This window comes from Equus quagga, unplaced genomic scaffold, assembly GCF_021613505.1.
Source record: "Equus quagga isolate Etosha38 unplaced genomic scaffold, UCLA_HA_Equagga_1.0 180969_RagTag, whole genome shotgun sequence".
NCBI classification, from domain to species: domain Eukaryota; kingdom Metazoa; phylum Chordata; class Mammalia; order Perissodactyla; family Equidae; genus Equus; species Equus quagga.
Window position 1 is genome coordinate 1 of NW_025797605.1, and position 8,289 is coordinate 8,289.

The 8,289-nt window shown below is 50.9% G+C and overlaps 1 long non-coding RNA gene across 1 annotated transcript; it reads right to left on the reverse strand.

Annotated features, from left to right (window-relative positions):
* Positions 1–4,744: 4,744 nt before the first annotated feature.
* Positions 4,745–8,213, reverse strand: LOC124233278 (uncharacterized). Its single transcript, XR_006887022.1, has 2 exons — positions 6,130–8,213; positions 4,745–4,949 (listed from the first exon to the last, which is right to left on the reverse strand). It is a non-coding gene; the product is annotated as an uncharacterized LOC124233278 (long non-coding RNA).
* Positions 8,214–8,289: the final 76 nt, after the last annotated feature.

The following is an 8,289-nucleotide window of genomic DNA, read 5'->3' on the forward strand; positions in this document are numbered from 1 at the left end:
GGCCTGTGAGTTCCTCTGACCAAGAGAATGTGGGAGCAGTTATGTTGCAGGAGTTCCCAGCGCAGGCCCAGAGGCCCCGCAGCTGCTTCTCTCTTTCTCTTTCTCTCTGTCTCTGTCTCTGTGTCTCTATCTCTGTCTCTCTATATGTCTCTGTCTCTCTATTTCTGTCTCTCTCATTCTCTCTCTCAGCACCCGGAGCCTGTTCTGTGAAGAAGCTGGACCAGCCTCTGACCGTCCAGCCTTGATGTCCCCTCAGTTAGACTAAACTAGAAGGGACTTCCTCCTGATTCCAGGCCCCTGACTTCCCCTTCCTCAGAGCATTTACTTAGAAAACTTGTCACTGTAAACTCTTTCTCTGTCCCTTGGAGAGGTATATAAATCTTTTGAAAAGTCTCTTGCCAGTTTTACAGCCCAGGAATGTCTTTCTTAGGGCCACAGGGCACCTCTCTGAAATGTGACTGGGAAAATAGAGCTGCTGTCTCCTTGTCTCTGGGGGGTAGTGGAGGCCTAATTTGGGGACCTCTTGGAGGTACAGCCCAACTCCAGACATCAGTGAGGCCATCTGAGACAGCCCAGTCCAGTCCCAACGCCGTAGGACCGCACGTGATCTCCTCTGGGAGAGCCACCCCAAACTACTGGGCCACAGAATGAGTAGCACCTAAAATCTGTGTTGGTTTAAGCCACTTCTGGTTGGAGTGGTTGGTTACGCACTAATGGATGTGGATATCCTTCCATTGAGTCATGGTTATGGTGCCTGGACGGAAGTAATTTGACTCAGCTTGCCGAACTGCCAGCAAATCGAGTATCGCCCCTCAGCTCCAGACAATTCTTCAAAGCCCACCTTGTGAGGCCAAGGTTGAGAGTCTGCAAAGCGTGTTCCTCCTTTGCCTGCCACGTCCCTTGGGTTCTGCAGACAGGAGCCACAGAAGACGGGAAGGAAGAGGAGGAGAGGGTGATTGCTCTTTCTGCTGGCTTCCTGCCCCTGTTCTGGATGCCCCAGCAATGGCTCTCCGCCCTGGAGCTTTGATGCTTCCAGGCTGTCTCTGTTGGTACTCCTGGAGCCAGCATGTGGTGCCCCAGAAGAGCTCCCGGAGAGGCAGGCTTGCAGCTGGGTGAGGGTCCTTCTCCGAGTCCCTGGGTTCTGGTAACCCAAATGTTTTAACACTGTTCTCCCAGTCCTTGGGGTGGGGGCTGCATGCTGTGGTTGTCTCCCCACTCTTCCTGTTTTGCTTTTTGAGTTCTCCAACTCTTTCATCCAGTTCCCTCCCTGTGGAATTCTCCCTGTAGAAATTTCTAGTTCAGATTCTATAGAGACACAATCTTCAAAACTCTAGTGACTCAAAGGTTGCTCCTATGTGGCACGGTGCAGTGAAGTAAGTAGTGAGAGGAAAGTCACCCCAGCTCCCCCTTACCACGGGGTTGTGCCTAGGATCCATGGATAGAGCTGACTGGAAGGCAGATGATGAGAAAAGCTAATGGATTGTATGAGCATCGGGGGAGAAGGCCAGGAAGCATCAAAACCCAACTGAAGGGAGAAGGTATTGAGAAAATTTCCAGAGTGTATGTCCTTTACCACATCACAGGATTCTGCTTGAGCACCGTCTCTCCTCCTGCCTTCAGCATCCAGGTGGTGGTTAGAGCGTCATGAAATGGCTGTCCCAGCTCACAGAAGGAAGAGGGATTGCAGGCCAGAGCAATTTTGCAGTGTCTGCTGACCTCAGATCTAGGACCTTTCTGCTTATGTGTTTCCCTTTTCAAGACTTGCTCAGACTCTCCATCCTTTCCTGCCTGAATCTCATTTGAACTTGTTTGGAGGAGAGGATCATGAGTGGGGAGGGTGCTGCTGACGTGAAGGGCATATGCTGCCAAAGGGGCATATTTAACTGCCAGGAAAGTTCTGGAGATCATGAAGCTCAGGCTCCCAACCGCAAGATATGTTTTGTTTGGACGAATTTGGAAGCATCCTCCTACCAGAGACAAGGAACTACCTGTGAGTATGTTTGGGGCAATGGCTCATGCCCACACTGTCCCTCATCACAGACCAGGCAATATCTCTGGGAGAAGCAGACCACTCTGTCCCATGAGTCAGCAGCCTTCCTGAAGATGTGGGGTGAAGTGAGGGAGGAATGTGGGGCAGCTCCCTCCCCTCCAGCAATCTGTAAACGGGCTGAGTCCAGTGCTGTGTCTGTGTCAGGGGGTCTGAGGACATCGCTGTTCTCTCCTCCTTTGTAAGAGCTATTACAGGAGGTGGAGGAATTCCTTGGTGCAGGTCCTACCGAGAGTGTTAATAACAAACTGACATTAATTACCAATAGAAAACACAAAAAAGAGGCTCATGCAGGCCACCCGGTATAAAATAGCACCTCATGGACACTAGGCATCCCCTTGCTCTGCTTTCTTCTTCTCATCACAGGTGTCACTTAATGAGTTGATTTTTCTCATTGTCCATCTGCCTCTACTAGAATGTCATACCAAGAGGAGGGATGTTATCTGAGTCCTTCATCCCAGGACCTGGCAGAGAGGCAACACAATAAATACCAGTGGTGTGAATGCGTGCAGGGGTCTGCGGTTATAAAGGATGGTGATTTGCAGACATCCTGTTCCCTCAGCCAGTCATTGTGCAGACTTTCCCTTCTCCTCTCCTCCACCCTTTAGGATTCAACAGCTCTGCTCGATGGATGTTCAGGGAGAACAGAGGAAGAGGTGAATAAGCCCCATGGGTAGCAGGAAGGGGAGCTACAATTAAGCCGGGGAAGGGCCTTCCCTGTGGGCATGAACACAGCATGGACATGCAGGGTGTGTGCGGTGAGATGATTAGACAGCAGGAGAGGGCAGGGGGCAGATGCAGCAGGAGAGTTAGGCTGTGACTTGGAGCGTGTTCTGATTAAGGGGCTGTGGGCAGAGGCGGGGTCTCCAGAGGTCTACGTAGGAAGCATTTAGACAGAGCAGTGAGGTGGAGGGTTTGGGGGATGCTTTTGAAGCTGCATTTGTTTTGCAAGTTCTTGGCTTTATCTCTAGTTCATCCTTCCTTGGGCAGCTGTAGGGAGGAGCCTACAGGAGATGATGGGGGTGTTAAAGACCCAGCCTTCACCTCCCCCACTCAGTCCTGGTCCTGGGTGTAAAGAGAGACACTAGCCTCCAATGACACAGAGGTCCCCAGGGAAGGGAAAGATCTGGATGAAGTCCTTCGGGGACTTTCAGCACAGATGGCATTATAGGGTCCCTGCCCTCTAAAAATTCCAAAAATCAGTACAGTATAAAGGGCAAAATAAGTATGAAGGACTCCAGAAAATTCTGATTTTCTCTACAAGAACTAGTCATGCATGATATTTTCAGCAAGCTCCTCCACCAGCATCACAGCCCTGAACTATACTTGGTAGGACTCTGGGTCTTGTCTCCAGAGCAGAACCTTGATCCATCTGGACAGTTGTCCAGAGAATCTTGTCTCTAAGGCAGCATTTGTGAAGGTCTGAACATTCTCCTGAGCCGAGTTAAGCCCCTCACACAACGCACAGGCTCATATTGGTAGAAGGGCCCAGGATACTCTTTGTGGTCAATGGAAGAGTGGCCACCATTGTACCTCTCTCCATGAATTGGACCTCAATGGTGTGACTGTGCATGTCCTCCCGTCTGCAGGTGGAGTCTGTTTCCATAACTCTGGAGTCTCCCTGGCCTTTTGCCTTGCTTTGGTCAAGAGAAGACAGCATTGGGGTCACTTATGAGCCTAGACTTCAAGACACCTTGCGTGGTTACTCTGGTTCTGCTGAGACCCTGGAAACCACGATGAGAACAAGCCTGGGTGAGTCTGAGATGAGAGGAGACTCAGCTCAGAGTTTCCCATTGTCTCAGCCAGAAGGCAGCCCAGTCAACCTGCAAGCTGACTGCAGGTGTAGGAGTAAGCCCAGGTGTTCTGTGATGAATTATGTCCCCCCAAATTCATATGTTGAGGTCCTAACCCCTAGTACCTCAGAATGTAACCTTATTTGGTGAAAGGTCTTTAAAGAGGCCATTAAATTAAAATGAGGTCATTAGGGTGGGCCCTAAGCCAGGATGATTGGTGTGCTGACAAGAAGAGGAAATCTGGACACAGGTGTGCACAGCGGGAAGACCATGGGAAGACACAGGGAGAAGTCAGCCCTCAGCAAGTGAGAGAGAGAGGCCTCAGAAGAAGCCAACCTCTCTGACCTCTTGACCTTGCACTGCCAGCCTCTAATTGTGAGGAAATCAATTTTTATTGCTTAAACCACCGAGGCTGTGGTGCTTTGTTATGACAGACCCAGGGGACTAATGCCTGGTAGGTGTGACCAGAAGAATCACTCACCTGAGCCCAGCTCCTCTTGCCCACCATGGAATCATGAGCTTACTCAAGAGCAAGGTGTTTTAAGCCTGTATATTCTAAGGGTGGGGTCTCACAGAATAAGGTGAATTCCTGATTGAATGTCCCTCCTTTTCTCCCCCTGCACACACATCTGCCATATACGGAGACACCACAGTCACCTTCCCATAATTAGGGATCTTGAATCCCCTCTTCCAGCACACACCTGAAACTCCAACATTTCCATGTAAAAGCATCTCCCATCTCAGGCACGCCAGGCCTCCCCACTCCTAGGCCCGCCTTGCACGCCTCAGTTCCCTCTCTGCTTCCACACACACGTCTCTCCCAGACACCGTCACATGTAATAATCACTTTTTTCAAATACAGCACAGGTCATTTCTTTACTTTTGGGAAATAATACCACAGCACTTTCAGAGTTACAGTCAGGCCTTTATTTCATTCTCCGGGCTCCTTGTCCTCCCATGTTCTTCAGCTCATTCCTGGCGCAGACAGCATTTCTTTATCCCAAACCAACAGGTGCCAAGACGGTCATGATTTTCTGGGCAGTAAAACCATTTACACTCGGCCTCTCTTTTATTGCACTCCTTCTCTGAGTCTACAACCTGGACCTGGGCTGTGGAGAGGAAAATCTTTGAGTCACACAGTCAGGAGCAACATTCCCTGTGAATTCGGGGTCATGACATGTGCACCGCAGAGCCGGCAGGAGAGGCTCCTTCTGCAGGCGCCTCCCTCAGAAACCCTACGGAGCCCCCGCTCCTTCTGTTCTGCTGCCACTGCTGCGTTGGTTCCTGGCAAGCAGGACAGCCTCTGCTCTAAAGAGGGCAGGTACTGAAGTGTCTGCCCTGAATGCTGACTCAAGGCTCCCCTGCCTGCCCCCCAGCGTCCAGCCCCTGCTCAAGATGCTCAAGGGGACTCTGTGCAGCCTCATGCAGCCTGATGAAGACCAACCCACAAAGCACACCCCTACATGCCCTGGGCACAAAAGGGCAGGAGAGATTGGGCCAGAGGAACTGGGCAGAAAGAGCAGACAGGGGTCAAGGGCCTTCCGTCCTGCCATGTTTTGTGCAGCAACCAGGCCTCAGGAGGGGCTGGCATGTGGGCCTGTCACCGTGGGCTGTCAGACAGAGGCCACAAAAAGTAAAAAGGCAGGAATCACAGAGGGGGAACACACCTGGCATGTCTCTGCTGCTCTGCGAGGCCCTGCCTAAGTTCTCCCTTGTTTGCCCTCAACCAGACTCTGTATGATTCTGGGGTTTGTCTTCCTTTTCAGGAGAAGACAAAGTTGAGTCTGAGGACAGCTCGGTGACTTGTCTAAGTACACACTGCGAGTCACCATTGGAGCTGAGAAACACACAATGGTATTTTGGCTCCTGGGTTCAGCTCTCTCTTATATCCTGGGCTCTCTCTCCTGGCACGGAAGTTGGACAGCAAATGAGCCCTGGGGCCGGCACCTCCTACGTGGTCATTATCCCCTTGGCCTGTTCCAAAGCCAGCCACACCTGCCAGCCTGAAAGCCTGGCCTGGCCTAGTGGTGTTGTCTCTAGCTACTCACTGGGTCCATGTCAGGGAAATGACTCCATCCTTAACCTGAGAGATACTGAGGACCATGTTTCAGTCCATTAAGATCAAGCTAAGAATCTCCCCTGAGACATTCATTCTTTGGTTGATGCTCTCCATGATGCTCAGATTTATTACTTATTTCCAGATCCTGAGCCACTCCCCAATACGGTCTGGTCCCCATTCCCTGGGCATGAGACCCCGAAACCCCACACCAGCCTGGTTTCAGAGCTCACCTGTGGCAAAGTGAGGAAAAAGGATGAAGCAGGTCAGGAGCATGAAGCAGAGGCCCCGCATGGTAAACGCCAGCTGGATGCTGGGTGGTGGGAAGAGATGGAGGAGCTGCTCTGAGACTGGGACCCAGTGAGGCTGCTGCAAGTGGGGAGAGCCACTGTTTATATGGCTCCTTGGTGATTGCACAACATTTGATTCTGGAAGCTTGTCTGCTATGATCCTGATTACAACACAACTATTGATGTCTGTATCTGGGACGCTGTCCTTTACCCAACCCCCCTCTCTCAGACACACTGTTCAGGTGGGAATGACCTCACTTCCCGCTCCGGCGTCGGATGCTTGACCCACACACCTGACCTCAGAGAGTGTTCGAGGTTGTACCCCTACCCAAGGCCCCAGCAACTAGAGGGGAGATTCCATTCACCAAAATGATGATCGGGTTGAGGGGAAGGTGGTTGTGGTGGAAACTTCCATGACTGTGAAGCTCAGTATGTTTGTTCAGTCGTTGGAGAAATAAAAGCTCTTATTGTCTTGAAAGGTACAAAAACAATGTTGCCCCAGGATTGCAGCAGCCCTCTCACTTTTGTAAAGAAGGGGATCTGGGCATAAATCAGACACTGGTGAAAATATCCTGGGTTCTTGCGAACTTGGTCCACAATGGGTCCAAGGACCCCTAAGCCTGACCTTCTGGATTGCTCCAACTGTGGCCCTTGTTTATTTCTTCCAGCTTGAGCTGAGTTCTTGGTTATATACAATTGCAAATGTGTTGGCTGACACATGAGATTTGAGGCTTCAAGGCAGACAAAGCCCAGTCATGATGGGGGGCTCAGCATGGTTGGTGGGGGACCCTAGGAACAGAGTTGCACTTTTGTAGTAGTCAGGTAAAGCAGTGCTTTCACATCTGATACGGGGGGAGTGTTCTGGATTCCTGTTAGATATCGCGGGACCCCTGGAGATGCTTGGGGGAGGTATTTGCAGCCATAGCTTTGCTGTGCAGTCTTCATGCACATTCTCATGGGCCTCCTCTGCTGTTCATGCCTGCAGCAGAAGCAGGTGTGGCATGTCACAGTGGTCATGAGAAGGATAAGTGCACAAGTGATCTGTCACGATTTTCTCCCATAACAGCAAGTCCTGACAAGATGGACCCTCTTGTTGAAGTAGTGAAGTCTCTTCTTTCTCAGTGAAAATAAAGACAAACATAAGCTGTTTGCTAGTTGCTTTTTAACCACAACAAATTCGGAAGGAGCATGCCCTGTATGAAACAACGTGACAAAGGTTCAAAGATCGAGGTTGCTCCCTCAGGCGAGGCAGAAGACTCCAGTCCCTGGTATTTGGAATATAGGCTGCAGTCCTTGTTTTTGGATGGATCAGTGGGTGTGTGGCACATCCTTGCTTTTACCCAGATTTGAACAGCAGAATGGTCACTGGCCCAAGCAGATGAAGATGAAGTGTGTGGGTTCCTGTGTCACATAACCTGAAGGTCCTCCCCACAAGGCTGTGCCAGGTGGGGTTGTACTTCTCGTCAACCTCCTTCTCCATAGGGCCACAATGTGCTCCTCTGTGTTGTGTTTCTCCAGCGCCTGGTGGGGGTTAGAGCTGGATTCCTTTCCTGAGGCCGCTGTCACAAATGACAAAAACCTGGTGGATTCAAAGAACAGAAATTGATTCTCTCAGAGCTGAGGAGGCCAGAACTCTGAGATCAGTGTCCCTGGGCCGAAGTTGCAGTGTTGGCTGGGCCACGCTCCCTTCGAGGCTCTAGGGAGAGTCTGTCCTTACCATCTTGTAGCGTCTGGTGGCTGCTGGTACCCCTCGACTTTCAGTCGCATCCCTCCAGTCACGGCCTCTGTGGACCCGGTGCCTCCTGCTCTTCTGTGGGTTCTGATTTCCCTCTGCATCTGTCTTATGACTTGTGCTGGTGTTTAGGGCACATTGGAAAAGTCCAGGATAATCTCCCATCTCAAAACCCTTAACTTAATCACATCTGCCATGACCTTTTTACCAAATAGGGCCGTTCACAGGTTCTAGAGCTGACAGCTGATGCCCTGGCATCATTGTTCAGCCTTCCACAGGGGCTTTCAGATGTCTCCAGTTTCTTCACAAAGGACCAAGGAAAGAAAGGCTCAAGCTTCATGGTCACAGCACGGCATGAGCCTTATGTGGTG